Here is a 16,833-nt window from a genome sequence, read left to right as displayed (position 1 = left end):
TTCTTCAATAAGTAAACTTTTTGAAAAGATAATTTTAAATAGAATGATGCTTCACATCAATACGAACTCAATTTTTGCAGATGAGCAGTTTGGATTTCGCCATGGGCATTCAACTACTCATCAACTCTTAAGAGTTACCCATTTAATTCGTTCAAACAAATCTGAAGGCCACTCAACTGGAGTTGCTCTTCTAGATATAGAAAAAGCATTCGACAGTGTTTGGCATGAAGGTTTGATTGCTAAATTGAAAAAGTTTAATTTCCCACTTTATATTATGAAATTAGTTCAAAATTATTTAACTGGCAGAACTCTACAGGTAAATTATCTAAATTCCAAATCTGATCGACTACCTGTTAGAGCAGGAGTTCCTCAGGCTAGCATTCTTGGGCCTATATTGTATAACATTTTCACTTCGGACCTCCCTGATTTGCCTCAGGGTTGCCACAAATCTTTGTTCGCTGATGACACAGACACTCAACTTATAATATTTCCACATAAGCCTAGAGCTTCCTTTTTGAAACCTAGTAGTAGTCATAGTCACTATGAACAGAGTTCCAATTTCCTGGTCAAACCAAGTGAAATATCTTGGGCTGATACTTGACCACAAATTAACTTTTAAAGATCACATTGAGGGCATTCAAGCCAAATGTAACAAATATATAAAATGTTTGTATCCTCTTATAAACAGAAAATCCAAACTTTGCCTGACGAATAAACTTCTAATATTTAAACAAGTTTTTAGACCCGCCATGCTTTACGCTGTGCCAATATGGTCTTGTTGTTGCACTACCAGGAAAAAAGCACTTCAAAGGATTCAGAACAAAGTTCTGAAGATGATTTTGATGTTGCCTCCCTGGTACAGTACTACCGAAGTACATAGAATTTCGAATGTTGAGACTTTAGAACAAATTTCCAACAAATTAATTAATAATTTCAGGCAAAAATCGTTGCAATCCTCAATTGCAACGATTAATTCCCTTTATACTTAAATAACATTTAGTTTTAGTTTTTAGTTTTAACATTTCAATTGTTATACTGACATGCAGGTTTAAAAAAACCTGTTTAAAATACTGAATTTCCAAGGCAGGAACAATGTAAAAACACTTAGATATATATCATAACAATAAAGGCTGGTAAGCTACTGTAGTAACTGGAGCACGTAGGTTAAAATGAAATGTAATTTATTTTGAATTTGGAACAAATAAAGAGTTTAAAAAACGTTTGAAGTCATTACTTGCTCTAGAATTAATTATAAGTTGAGTAGCGACTGTAGTACAGATAGTGCGATGAATCATGTTTGCATCATATTGAATCACAAATTAAATCGGATTATATTATAAAGCTTGACAAACTAAGTATATTATTACAGATTAAATCAAATATGATGTAAAATGGAATATTATATTTCAAAAAAATGCATCTACTTATACACGTACAGGCCATTCTCTGTTCATTATATAGATGAATTGGCATCTAAAACTGTTCGCAACTATGGATGGTCCACTTATTTTGCATTAGGGTGGTCCTTTTATTATTTAAAACTTAAAAATACACGCATAAGTTTCCACTTAGTGATGAACTAGCCTCAGGCTTAAAATTATGGGGGAGAGGTAGCTCATCGATTCTTCCGGTTCGCCTCATAGCATCGTGCTATAAGATACCAGGCGATAACCAGGGTAGTTGATCGATAGCTCGATGACGTCATTTCGTTGACGTCTGCAATGGGAAATTCTCATAGCAGGCGTTGACGATGGGACGTTGTCGAGTTGTTGAATAGCAACTATCGTGGTAACTCACCGATTACCTGTCGATCTGCCAAATTTGGAAAGACGTCTGCATTGAATTGTCGCATATAATAATATTCCGCCCAGTATATCACAAGAAATTGCGAGTAGCTGAGTGGAATGGAGATAAGTTAAGCGTTGGGTACAGGACCAAGTCTCCCCTGGGTGGTGCCAAAAGATGAGCGCAATAGAATCATCAAGTTGCCATAAGGCACGGAATGAGACTATTGCATGGCTGGGTAGTCAAAGTCTTCCATTCGTTAGTCATTTCAGGTGGATTAGAACAGGTTTAGGTGGGCGTTGGCCAGATTTGGATTGTTCAGATGTAATCCTGGATAGGACCCTGTCATTGAACGTCACGTGAAAGTGGAACTTAATGAAGGTCTAAGTACTTTTTCGTAGTTTTTAGTTTTCGGATTTGAAAGATCGTCGGTTACAGTGGCAGTGGTTTACTGAGCAGAAAAACGCGGTCCCAGGTCCTTACATATCAAAGAGATTTATGGTAAAATCGCTTGTGTATCGTGTATTTTGCGCAACTCGTTGTTGTCGTTGGTTCCGGGTTTGAATGGATACACAAATTTGAGCAACGGTATTATGTGATATGAGGGGCTCGGTGGCCTTAGAGCAACCGTTTTTGCTTACTGAGAAGAACATCATGAGTCTAATCTCAGGCCCATCCACATTCAAGATTCGTCAATCGTTTTATTTGTTAATATGACTACATGGTAATAACAGCAACTCGGTGATTGAAAAGGTGCTCGTCTGCCTAGTGGCAAACGTTTTTGCTTACTGAGCAGAAGACCGTGGGTTTAGTCCCAAGCTCCTTCACGTTATATGATCGTTAGGACATCAATTCAGCTTATCGTTTACCAAAACGAACCCTGCTGCAAACTCAACCCTCTTATCCAACATCCCAGTGATTCCTCGTGGAAGTGCAGAGGTGTTCTCGGCTTCCATCAAAGCGAGTGTCATGTCAACACAATCCTTCCCATTCCTTTCTTGACCTGTGTTCGGGCGCGGCCGGCGCTGGTATTGCCTAATTTAAGATCACCAGTTTTTACACATTGAGGATGATTGCTAGTCCCAAGCATCGTCTATTGGTTCTCTGTGTAATTACAGCTGATCTGGCAGTAACAGAGAAGCAACCGTGGGCGGTCAATCAAGCTCAAGCTCAACTAGCCTCAGGCTTAAAATTATTTAAATGGTTAATGGTTAACCCGGAATTTATGAAAACCCTAAAATTAGTCATCTGCATTATTACAAATGTTCTTCCTTGAAAGGATACAACAACTTATGCGCGAAATGTCTTGTTGATGACCTGAGTGTTACACATAATAAAGTCAACATTTAGACAACATTAGTGTAACAAATCACCTCTTCAAAGAAGTTTAAGGCTAAAGCGAAGGTTAAGAAGTAATGTAAACGTTAGAAATATACGATTTAGATGTGATGTAAAACCGATTTTTTATTTTTTTTTTATTGGTTTATTTTTTTATTACCCCCTCCCTCCTTGACTTTTGCAAGCATCGAGTGACAAAAGAAAAACTTGTGATTTGCTCCGACCTTAAAGGATGTACCGTTTAAAACCCGCACACACTCAAATAGCTCTAACTTTTGATCCGTTGGGTAAAATCAATTGAAATTTTGCGTAGGCATAGTTTAATTTGTATTGTTCACACTCTATGAGTTGATTTCATCAGGTGCGCAAAAGTTTTCAAAATGGCGACGAAAGAACAGTGCGTGCGCGAAAAGCTTTGCACGAGTACTTTGAAAATAAGGATCTGTCGCATCGTGTCATCGGAAAAAAAAGTTGGTATCATAAAACGGATCTAAGAACGTCTGGCATTTGATCGGAAGCGAAGATCCGCATAAAAGCCGTCAGGTCAACGAGAACGATCACAAACACGTGGTTGGGACGTTAAACGGAAACCGAACGCCTCAATTCGAGATGTGGCTAAAAAGATGCATGTGCGCAAGACTTTCGTGCAGAATACCAAAACTCGAGCTGGACTACGTACTTTTAAGGTTCAGAAGTCCCCAAACCGTAACGAAAAACAGAATACGGTTGCAAAAAGCTGTGTCCGGAAGTTGAATGACCAGAAGTTTTTTTTTTTTTTTTTATCTAGTTCGTTTATTTGGAAGGCTCAATCGCGTTAGTTTTACGGAGCCGATAATTCATTGTTCACTGTGTGTAACAAAATTCACTTAATTCTATGTCTAGTAGGAGTTGGGCCGATTACTCGCGGCTTACTCGAGGTTAGAAGGGTACATTTTCGAAGGATAGGATCAGGGGAGGAGCTTGGGGTAGGGTTTCGTTGTCTCATCAGAGCGTTGTCGCCAGTATGAACGGTAGTGACCAGAAGTTCGCCAAGAAGTTCTTTATTTGGCAAGCGATTTGTACTTGCGGGAAGCGGAGTACACCTTCCGTTACCGCAAGCACCATGAATGGACAGGTGTATTTGGAAGAGTGTCTCTAAAAGCGGATTCTTCCTCTCCTGAAGGCTCACGACGGTTCGACGATCTTCTGGCCGAATTTGGCATCGTGCCGGAAGATCTGAACCCCCCAAACACTCTGGAACTGCGCCCAATAAAAAAAAAATACTGGGTCATTATGAAGGAGTACCTTCTAAAGCGACCTAAAGTGGTGAGGTCGTGCAGAACCTTAAGGGCAAGGTTCACGCATTCAAATATAAAGGCGAAATAAATTAAATGAATGATGCCAAAAATAACTTTAATTGTTTCTTTTTACTCCCTGAAAATTTGGTGATAATCGAATAAAAACTCAAATTTTGAGTATGAATTTTGTGTGTGAGGATTTTAAACGGCACACCCTTTATGGTTCCTTTATTCGTATTACAGTCGGAATTCGCTGGTTGGGCCTCCGCTAGTTGGGCGGTGACCCAATTAAAAAGCAACTGGATGTCAAATTCTCTTGTCAAATTGAAGTTGACAACCAGACGTCAATTCTTTCTTGGGGTGAGCAAATGCATTTTACATTGCGTATTGTGTTTAATGAATGTTTATTTGAAATTCATACAAAAATATTAAAAATTGCACACATTACAGGTTTCGCTATTGCCAGCTTCAATCAGCTTAGTTCTCAAGAAAATTTAGTCGGGTAACCTCCGAAACATCGTTTTCTACGTACTGAATGACCTTGTCAAGTGATTGCAGTACATTAGCGAAATCCTGCTTTGTTGTCGGTTCCTAATCGACTGTCATTAGCCCAGATCCGGATACGTTGCCTGAAGCACTCTCGTCGTTGTCGTTTAGCCACTCTTCTTGCATGCAGACTGATTCATCGAAACCACGGAGAACGCCAGTTACAATCTCAACGTCGGTGTATACCTGACTCGTTCCACACAGCACATTTCCCTCAGAGTCTATAACTTGGTCATTCAACCATTGTTTCACTGGTCTGCGTTCCAACCATCTTGTCAACTTCTGCTATGAGCGATTTTATACAATCCGCATCTTCTTGTGTCGGATAGTCCTGTTCGACAACATTTAATTCATCATGAGTTAATCCTGGAAACTCGTCAATAAGTTTATTCCACGAGTTTTTTTATTGTGGAAGTACTTATTTCCTCCCATGAGCTGGCCAGCCAATCCAAACACATTTTCAATGAAATGTTTTTTAGACGTTGATCGAATGATAAGTGTTCATCTTCCAAGACTAGTTTCAACATGAGCTTCCTCTTATATCGCGTCTTGATGGCATTAATTACCGCCTGATCCATCGGTTGGCATTCACTGGTGACGTTGGGTGGAAGATAGATCACCTGAATTAAACCATCATCACTCTTTAAGTCGCAACCATCATGGTGCGCTGAACAATTGTCCAAAACCAAAAGCGCTTTTGGCTCAAGACTTTTTTCTTGACAGAACTTTCTTACAGCTGGTACAAATTCTTCCTCAAACCATTTTCGGAACAATATGCGTGTCATCCATGCTTTTTTCGAGGAATAGTACGAAACTGGTAACTCTTTATTTGCCCCGCGTGGGAGATCTCGAAGATTTTCCGATTTTCCGATAAACATCAGCTTGAGTTTAAGGGAACCGTCAAGATTAGCACAGGGCATGAATGTATACCTGGTTCGGTTGAGTTTCCGACCAGAAGCTGCTCTTTCATCCCACAACACTACCGGTTTAGATGCTATAAGCTTAATAAAAATTGCCGATTCATCCGCATTGAATAATTGTGACGCACTTATATCCATTTCAAGAATCTTTTGCATCAACACGGGCTTAAATTTAGCATATACTTCCAGATCAGCAGATGCTTTCTCCCCAGCAGCAGTAGCCATTCGCAAGCCAAAGCGTTCCTTGAATCGACGAGCCCAGCCATTGGAAGCGAGAAACGTACTTTCCGTGCTTCCTCCATCAACGGGAAATGCTGTTCCTTCAGAGTCCTCCGCTTCTCCGCTCCATATTCTCTATATTTCTCCACTGCAATCTGGATCGCCGTTTTATTATTGATGAACCTGCTGACAGATGACTTTCCAATTTCAAACTTCATGCCGATCTGTTCATGGGACATTCCTCCCGACACTGCATCTTTAATAATTTTAATTTTGTCCGCCAATGATAGTGTTCTGTGTTTCCGCTTGGATCCCGATCCATACTCCATTGTAGAATGCTGAAGATGAGAGCATTTATTTACATATTTAACATAACAATAAGTTCAACTTATTACATACCTGTTTTGAATACGATGTATGTAGTATTACGCAGAGTATCACGCTTCCAATGAACAAGTACCATTGATTCCACATTTCGTAAAATTTACACAACCACAACAAACAATGCGTGCACCCCTCAAGAAATTTCACCCTTCTGTCAGTTGGCCCAACTAACGAATCGAATTCGTTAGTTGGGCCGAGGTGGTGGCCCAACCAGCGAATTGTATTTTTGATATTTTAGGTTTTATATCAATGAAACTAATAGTAATTTCGATCATTCTCGTCTACTCGGGGTGTCACTCAAGTACACACTTAAACAGAGACCCTGAGTTCGGTAAAAAAAATTACCGTCTTAGATCGGTAATCCTAAAAATTACAGATGTTTCGGTATTTTCTCGCTCTATTGCTGAAAACTGTAAATAAAATTACCGAATTTCGGTGATTTCATTTCAATTCAACGAAAACGGTAAAAAAAATTACCGGCAGATCTGTAAATCAGCTTCATCACTGACTTCGGTGAAATATTTTACTGAAGTTTCGGTAAACAAACCGTTCCATTACCGAGTTCGGTAGTTTTCACAGCGAGAAACGTCAAATTCACCATATTGTGGGTTTCGACCTTCTTAAAAAAATTGTAAGGGGAAACTTGTGAAAAATAAAAAGTTCAATTATGGAGACTGTTAAGGACCAGCTGCAACACCAAGATGAGCGAATCGTAGATATTTTCCGTAAGTAATGATATTTTGTTATCTAAATAAATACCCATTGTTACAGATGGCCGATGCTGTTGCTTGTTTTTTCATCAATGACCACATAAAAAAGAAACCGGCAAACACAATTTTTGATTGTACATATCAGAAATGTGATGCAAGATATAGAAACTTCTATTCTTTAAAACGCCATATCATTGAAAAGCATCCACTTGGAAGCTTTGTTCCAGCCGGAAGTACCACGAAGGGAAACGATCCACTCGGGGAAGCCCTTTTCATCGGTCATGAAATGCCTACTCAATGCGATGAAGCAAGTTCTACCCGTGAATCAGAGACATCATTGAATGAACTCCAAAAAATTATTCATCTGAGTATTTGTATTTAATTTGTATAATTGATAAAACCCGAAAAACACTTTGAAACAATATTAAAGCGAATTAAATTTAAGTCGGTAGACTTTTTAAAAAATTACAGATCTTTCGGTAATTTTCATTTTTCATATGGACTCCAAAATTACAGTTCTCCGGTAAAATCAATTACAAATCAAGCTTGTTTTTTCGGTAAACGTTACCGATCGTTCGGTAATTTTGACAGATAATTTTGCTGATTCAGTTTACAGATTTTTCGGTAATGTTCTCGATTACCGAACACATTACCGACCGTTCAGCTGTTGAGAATTCGGTAAATGAATTACCGAAGTCGGTAATTTTTTCTAAGTGTGTAAGTTTTATGTTTGGCAATTTTTCATTAATTCGATTTTGGCAAATTACTAACACAAGCTCAGTAGTAGTATACCATATTTCGAGCATTAGAATATATTGAAAATTCAGTTAAAACATATGATCTTAGAGGCATTCAGTCGAGTTTGCCCTCAGCAGAGAACGTTTTCCACATTCTTTCAGTTTCTCACCTGCTGTCAGATTCTAGTCTACGTGAAGAGATTTTTTTTTCCATCAGCAATCTTTCATCAGTTTTATGTCTAGTGTTTTGCGCGAGGTAATGATTATTTTCACTTGACTGTGCATTTTTATTACCTTTGCGTCAAACCCATTAGGTTTATTTTATCAAGCAAAACAATATCGGAATGTGAAAACTAGGATTTTGAATAATTTTCAAAATAAACGACCTCAATGCACATTGAAGACAAAATACGCGCCATCAGCATGGATGCGAATTTGCTCAAGACGGATTAAAATAAATAAACTCGCTAGGGAATCTTGCTTTCCCGTTTGGCAGGACTTGATACTGAGAAAATATCGAGGCATGCAACCGATAAATTTTGCCCATTAAAAGAATTAAAAATTCAACCGCAAAACCCATTTTGTGCAATAAACAATGGCAGTAACCGTTGTTGATTTTTACTTGACTTAGCAAAACAAATAACAAGTTTCACACCTGTTCCCTACCAACTAGCGTACATGTGCAATCTGTTTCCGTGGTGAAAGAGGTCAAACCCACCTCGTTAATTAGCCGAAAAATGTTTAACAGTCATACTACCTAGCCTGCAAACTCCGTGGCGATGTTGTGTTACAGCACGCCTGTGCCGTTGCCGAGAAGCGAGCTTTTTCACAACATCGCCACGGAATCAGCAGGCTCGGTAGTATGACTGGTAATAGTGGTAGGTCGTACTTTGCGAGAAAGATCAAGGCTGCAAGTCAAAATCACCGGACCCCAACGAATTGATGAATAACCATAGGGGCAATTTATCACTTGCAGACTGACCAAATTCACCTTCCTAGTATGTAGCATCTTCCTCGACCTACGAATAATAGCATAGGTAGGATAGATAACCGGCCCAGCCAAGCCACACATAACACCGTTGGAACGTTCGACGTTAAAGCCGTTTACACGAGGTGTTGGTTTCATTTACGGTAAAACTAATTGCCACTCTTGCCAGCAAGTTTAGCGCGTTTTCCCATCATGTTTTCGCCACCGGTGTTGTTACCCATGGCTGCCACACCACACAACTATAAACGATGACCGAACGCTACCGGTTCCAGACCGGACGGCGGACGTGTGCGCTCCAGCTCCGAAGCTTAATCCCATCATAATCTTATTTAACTGCTTTGCAAATGTTCGGTATTATTCTTCATTTGCTTTTCCGACCCCACTTTTCGTTCGAGCCGGGTTGGCATTTTCCCTCCCGCATAAGCTGCGTTTATCGGAAAACATTTGTATATTTTAGGGCATCGACCTTTTTCCGAGAAATTCCGGCATAATCGCCCGTCGGAAATCAAAACGAATTCGTCGAAATTTCGTCTCAGGTTCGTCAAACAGAAATAGAAATGGCTTCAACTTGGCGATGCTTTTTTATTGCATTTCAGACTTCGGCACAACATCAAGCACCGACCGGTCAACCAAGCTGGGGGGGGTGGAAATGAGGTGGTAATATAGTTTGTCCGTCACCCGGCATACGACCGCCGCCACGAGCTCCGGCACAAGGATTATCGATTAATATTGCTTCTGTTGTTCTGTTTCGGTTTGCCGTCGTGCAGCCATTATACTTTAACCGACCGACACGACACCTTGCTATCATCCTTTGGTATGGTTGATATCCTTTTCGCTCCCTATGCTGGAGAGAGAGAGAGGATACACACGGTCGTCGAGGTGCTTCTGAATAAATGATTTCAATTTATTTCGATATCAGAGGCTACTCAATTGCATGAAACGATTTGCTCTCACACTGGCAGTCGGCTCATGTTGTTGTTATTTTTGTTCGAGCCTTGAGGATTGGAACCTCTTTTTTGTGTACCTTCCTATCTTCTGACTCGCATCATGTTTGTAGATGTTGCTCTTCTCGGGGGAGCTGCAATGTTGATTTAGAAAGAAGAAACTTTCTTTCTTGTTTTGGATTGAGTTTGAAATTAATGGGAATGGTTGAGTTTATTTTCCTGCACTGCTCATGTTTGCATAAGTTACGGAGCAGATTCGTTTTAATAGCGTTTGCCGGATTTATGTATACCATCCAAGTGGAGAAACGTATGTATGAGACGTTTTATCCAGGGCTTTCATAGTACACATAGAGCTGGGTTGTATTCCTCTATTCGGGACATAAAACCACTGCGACCAGTAATTTGATCTATGTATTTTAGTGCATACATCTCGTGTTCTTAGTTTACTGCATGTCACATGACTCCATTACTATTGAGAAATGACGAAGTATTTGGTTTTGATACAGTTGTCATTCTTGCCTTCAATCGATTTCAATTGAAAGGACCCGCTATTTATACCCTTTGAAAAGTGAGAGCACCCTTCAAAGGCACGCCTCTTTGTCAGTTAAAATTGGATTCCATGGCAACAATATTAAACAATGACACCGATAATGACCATGCATCAGAATCGTAGCCTTAACCACTTTAACCTAGGTAACAACGAATAGACGATTAGGAATCACATAGGTGAAGACTAGGCAACGTGAGGAATTATCACTATTAAGGGGCTGTTCATAAACTACGTAGACAGTTTAGGGAGGGGGAGAGGTTGACTATCCACGGCCCATACAAATTTAAAAAAAAATTGTATTAACAATTCTTGCGTCACTTTTCAAATAGACCAATGTAACATATCCACCATTTTGAGAAAATCGAAGCTGAAGTTCGACAGATTATTATTTTAACTGTTTAGAAACAATACAGTTTGCAATACTATTTTTAATGTAGTCAGTGAATAATAACGTTGAAAATTCAGTGGAAACGATAAAACTCACAATTTACTTTGAATTTTATGCTACAATACTGAAAAACCCACATAGGACGTTTTGACTAGTCAAGTTGTACATCGAACATGTTACATTGGACGATTTTTCTCAATGACATAATCAATGAGTGTTACATTGGACGTTTTGTTCTACATGATACTAGATTCCCTTTCACAGATTTCAGAGTAGAATACCTAACTTTAGATTGGCCCGCCTTTATAAAATGAGTACCAATCATGTTAGGCAGTCCGAATGACCAATTTAACAATCAGGTACCCATCATTTCAAACTGTACATTGGACAATTTTTGACCTATGATTATCTCAAATAAATTAAAGCAAATTTGGATGGATGTTTTTGTATCACAATCACATACAATGATAGAAGAGCAATAGTTTGTATCGCTTAGCTCGATTTGTTTACATTTGTTACTTAGAACCTTTTGAAAAGTGACGCGAGAAATGTCTACGTAGGGGGAAGAGGGGTCAAGAATTCCAACAAAACTGTCTACGTAGATAATGAACAGCCCCTAACAAGGCATAACAAGTAACAATGACTAAGATGTGTTCCTTCGATTAGGGTAAGTGCTCTATTTTTTGGCCTTAGGGCCTAACTCTGACTGAAATAAATTTGCATGGTTGCGTAGATACACTACCCGTGATCCACGGAAGAACATACTTACTCAAAATCCCGATGTAGACCTCCGTGTTGACCTTGTCGCCTTCTGGAATGAACACCGGGTCCATTTGTTTGCCATCGGAAGCCACCAATCCAAACACCATAACGCTAGCAGGATGCTTGCTCAGATACACGTTCTTGTGCCACGTTTTTTACCGGAAGAGAACTAATATACCGGTCGGTTCTGGAATTTGATACAGGATCAACGGTAAACATGCTCTCGTCGGTGAACATGATTACCCGATTTTTTCCCTTAAGGAAGTCCAAGATTTTCTTGCATCGTTCGACTCGTAGCTCTCGGATGCGGTTGGTAATCATGTGAGTTTTTTTTTCCGTGCCCTCGACTTCGCCCCGCAATCTTCCTTTACGATCTTTCGTGCCGTAAAATTCACTGATCCCGTGTTCCTTTGCCATTTTTCTTATTGAACGCACTGGATTCACCCGAATCTTCCTTTTGATATCAGCGATAACCCTCGGAACGCGAGCTGACCTCGGAAGACCTGTGGCCACCTTCGCGGATAGTTTTCCTTTCTTTTCTCGGTCTAAAACCCTTTTGACGGTCCACCGGGAAACTCCCACGGCGATTGAAATGTCTTTTTGCGACATTCGCGCGTGGGACAAATCACGAATACGCTGCCAATTCGTCTTGGTGAAACTGTCAAACTAAGTAAATCATTTTCTTTTATACACAGCCTACTGTCGGTATGAGCTATATGTTACGTGCATGCAAAGAAAACCAAGGCATTGTATGCACAGGTGAAACGGGAACCTTATTTGTACGATGGTGCAAACATTATAACGCATACGGTAGTTCTTCCTGTGAGAGTGGGCCAGTGACGAGCGTATCCTTCGAAAATTTCTTACGGATTTCCATCGGAAGCCGCCTGACGAAAGCTGCATGTCACACAAGACGTTTAAATCGTGAAAATTTGACTATATCGATGACAGGCTCCAAACACCTGTGGTGCAGCGCATGAGCTCGCAACTCCAAAGCAGTAGAACCGGGATCAGACTTGTTTACAGGCCATCTATCTTTCGGTTCCCAATTTCTTTCTCTTTAAAAGTATTGCAACCAATGTTGGGAAAATATCAAAAAAATCAAATCTCACCAAAGAACAAGATCACACTTGATTTCCGTAGACAAAAGTCAACAAGCAAACAACTGCGGTTGATATTGCAAGCTGTGATACCGCAGCTCGGAATATTAAACTAACACAACTCACCAGCTACAAATCTCACCAAACTAGGGTGAGATTGAGTTTCATGTTTTTTGCTTTACACCCGACCGCAACCGAAACTTCCATAACGGCTGGTAGCAGACGCTTCGTGGCTGCCAGCCATCGCTCAAGAGAAAAGCGAGATAGCATTAGTACAACCTTCTTTTTCTAAAAAAAGTAAGAGGTTGTATCCAAGACACGACCGTAGATTTGACGTAGGATTACGTGCTCGGTATCAATATTCGGCGACCGTGTTAGGGAAACCACTTTGTCCCATGACGAAAACACCTCGTTTTCTGATGACACAAAACGCACGGAATTTTTGGTTTTATTCAATAGATAATTAAAAAGCTAAAATTAATTGGAGAAATTCCATGCTAAAATTTTCCATTCGCTAGATATTGGCGATCAATCATATAATTTCGAGATTTTTTGGTTTTTTCTTACCTTAATTTGAAGTGTTTCTGGTCAATTGAAAAGGTCATTGGGAGAATTTTTATGTACCACTCAAGGGGGAATCAACTCTGCACACCTCAATATGTGCCGATAGTTTTCGCTGTGCCGAAAGCTATGCCAATCGCTGTACCGAAGCGTGTCAATCAAGTATCCCATGAGCTTGGCAACCCTGAAGATTTAATGACTTTTGTGATTGTGCAAGAAAACGAAGCGAGATAAAAATAAATTTATGTATGCAGCCTAAAATAACTACTGCAGCATGGAAATTTCACCAGAATAAGCAAACCAAATCAAGTCGGATCCAAGAAGACTGATTGTAACCCTGGTGCATGCCGGTTCCTTAGCTATACTCCGTCAGATGGATTCCGGAAAGCTAGATGTGGTTCTACATCCGTGGTGTTGGCTGTGGAAGAATACAACAACGATAACAACTGTGAAGTGGAGGTGGAACTGTTCAATCGTCTGCAAGCGGAAGACGGCTACATGAAGATTAGCGGGGATTTTGAAAAAAACTACAAGGGGCATCCCTATCGGGTGGTACGCAATGGTGACGTAGGACAACGTGGTCTTATATAATAAATCTTATTTGTTAACTCCAGCAGAAGCTTGTGTTTTGTCTAGGAATAGAAGCGGGTTCTCTCTGTGTATACTCTTTAGTATGATGCGCTTGACATAGATGGCCCACAGCGGCTCACGAAGAGCTACTGATTTCGATCAATAGCGGTGCGGCTTCTTCCTCCTTCTATGGATGCTCATGTGGGCTGCAGCTCGCTGCTTGCGGGGAGCCTTTCGTTGTGTACTGGAGAACACCATCACTCACCACGCGGTGATTGAATAAACACCGTTTGGTGAGACCGGATGGAATTCAACTTTGAAATCTGAGTTAGGGAAATCGCTTTTCGCAGGCAATTGGTGATCATTTTAATTATCATAGCGTAGAGATGAACCAGCCTAAGGCTGAAAGTCTCGTTAATAAAGGAAAAAAAAATATCATAGCAACAGTTGCACATTCGTGCAATTTTCAATAGTGACATTTTGGAAAACTATGAAGTCTTAATTTCAACAGATGCGTAGATATATTTCTGATCGATTGGTGATAAAATTATTGAAATTGGTCCAGGGGCAGATGAGTTATTAACCTTCAAAATCTTTCATAATTTTGTTACATGTTCCATGTTCGGTTTTCACAAAGTGTACCCCCATATAGAAATCACAGACGTAGTCCTACGTCAAAAAAAGTTTATCGATTTCCTCGAGGTGAACAACTTCGAGCTGTCGAATGTGTTTCTATTGTTTGCCAAGGGGATGGTTCGAAGGGGTTAAGGGTCGGGTTTAGGTTGTTGAAATGTATTCAGGTATACCTTGATGTAACGTAACTGTCACTTTTGACTTCCATCGCTGATTTCTAGCTAACAACCATTAGATCAACCAATATAATAACATTATCGAAGATATGAGACTAAAGATAGTAACAGTTACTTTATATTGAGATATACCTGTATCGTTAGACGAACAAAACGAACAAAACATAACACAATGTTTAAAGAAAGCCTATAATATGTCGAATACTGCACAATAGGGTTAAATAAACAGGATGAGCTACCGGTGGCTATGAAGATCGCTCATCCGAGGAGGATGATTTGTATGACGCTATGTATTTGACCACCGTGCCTGTGGAATGAACCAATGTTAACCGTGGTTTGTCGCTACCGGAAACGACAAGCATTTGTTGTAATCACGTTGGTGGTTGCAAAAATTGATGACCCTGAGGGTGATCTAGTTATTGGTGTTGCTGGGTATGATCTCGGCGTTGCTATTTATCACCACACTTTAACCATTCTTGCAGGGAATTAGACGAAGTACGGCTGCAGGAGAAATCGAGCAAAGTCCTATAGGTATGACTACTAATCCGGGATACGATCGTCTAGTCCGATGGATTTATTAAATTCATCTTGAAGCGAAGATCAGAGGCTGTCAACAAAGAGCGACTGTTGGAAAATCGTCAGCAAAAAACGTGATGCTGTTTTATAATATATTCTGTGTCATTTTTGTCAATTTGTGCGTGCCTAGCAGTGTGCCGTGACGTGTTTCGGCACAGTGTGCAGAGTTGATTACCCCTTGGTACCGCTTCAATACAGTTACGCATTTGACCGCAAACGTTTGGTTGCTAGGTACATTATCAAAGAGTTTTGGGGGTAATGTGGCTGGAAACAAGGCGAGCGAACGTTCAATTAAAATTAACTCTTAAACAACAATAATTTATGGTGGTCCTGAAAAGAACCATTTTGCCGTGATGGTTTGGTTGATGCTGAGCTATTAGGTTGTTCAACACAGATGAGGCTGGCGAGCTGTATGCAGTTTGAAACGAGGGTGATGCGCTTGGCATAGATGGCCCACAGCGACACGCCAAGTAGCAATGCGGCTTCTTCTCCTTCTTCGTTGTGTACTGGAGAACAATGTTCAACGACACGCGCCGAAAGCACTGCTGATGCTGCTGCTGATGACGGCCGACTGGATACCACCACACACGGTGATTGAATAAGCACCGTTCGGCAAGACCAGATGGAATTCGATTTAGAAATCTGTGTTAGGGTAAGCGTTTTTTCCAGGCAATCGGTGATAATTTTGATCACCATTGCAACAGTTGGACATTTGGGTAATTTTTAATAGTGACCTATTGAAAATTGATAATGTGTTAATTTCGGCAGATTTGTAGAAACATTTTCAATCGATTGGCTTGTTTAGAATTAAAATCCACCCGCTATTGACAGAGTTATAAGTGGTCAAAACCTGACCACTTTTCGTAACGCGGTCGATTTTGGTTTTTTGAAATGGCACCCCCAATATGTTGCCGAAGGACGTAGTTCTACGTCAAAACGAGGTGCAACGGAATCATTGTTGCGTGGAATCAACTCTCAGCTTCAACTTAACACGTTTTGAATAGTCTTGCAATATCAAAGGAGCTTGTAAAATCAATATCAAGCATGATATTTTGCTATAAGATCACGCGTGGTATTGAGAGCGTATGAGAGCGAAAAAATATAAATTTGCTAATGATTATGCCATCACTGATTGCAACACTCATTTGAATATTTTAGAATCACGAAAAAAAATGTTGAAAAAACTGAAAAGCGTAATACTCTTCTGGAAGATGGAATTTGCGTCTATGGAACTTCAAAAAGTTCTAAATCACTATGGAAAGTACTGGATTACTACTGAACAAATCGTTATCACACCGGAATGTTCTGAATAACTACATAAATCCGAATTACTTCTAAAAGAATTGAATCACTTCATGCATGTTCGGAGTAACTTCGAAAAGTACTGAATCAATTCAGAAAAGTTCCAAATCACTTCGGAAACTAAGAATTACTTTTAAAAATTCCAAATCGCTTTTTTTTTCTTCCTCTGTTCGGGACATAATACCACTGCGACCAATAATTTGATCTATTGTAGCATGTCGTATTACTCCATCACTATTGAGAAATGAAGAAGTAGCCGGTATTGATGCTTTCATCGCAAGGAATCGATTCCAATTGAAAGGTCCCGCTATTTATAACCTTTGAAAAGCAAGAGCACCCTCCAACAGCGCGCCCCTTTGTCAGTCAA

General features: G+C 40.0%; 1 protein-coding gene and 1 pseudogene across 1 annotated transcript in view; both read right to left on the bottom strand.

The window, feature by feature from the left end:
- The window catches only part of ktub (Tub domain-containing protein ktub), a 116,853-nt gene that overhangs the window by 75,854 nt on the left and 24,166 nt on the right, over positions 1 to 16,833 (bottom strand). The window lies entirely within an intron of this gene.
- On the bottom strand, positions 5,179 to 6,414 carry LOC135697647 (tigger transposable element-derived protein 2-like; annotated as a pseudogene).

The sequence above is a fragment of the Ochlerotatus camptorhynchus genome, unplaced genomic scaffold (assembly GCF_037179485.1).
Source record: "Ochlerotatus camptorhynchus isolate MF236.1 unplaced genomic scaffold, CSIRO-AGI_Acam_v1.1 ptg000077l, whole genome shotgun sequence".
Taxonomy (NCBI): Eukaryota; Metazoa; Arthropoda; class Insecta; order Diptera; family Culicidae; genus Ochlerotatus; species Ochlerotatus camptorhynchus.
The sequence above is the reverse complement of the archived record's forward strand: the minus strand, read 5'-3'. Positions and strand labels throughout refer to the sequence as shown.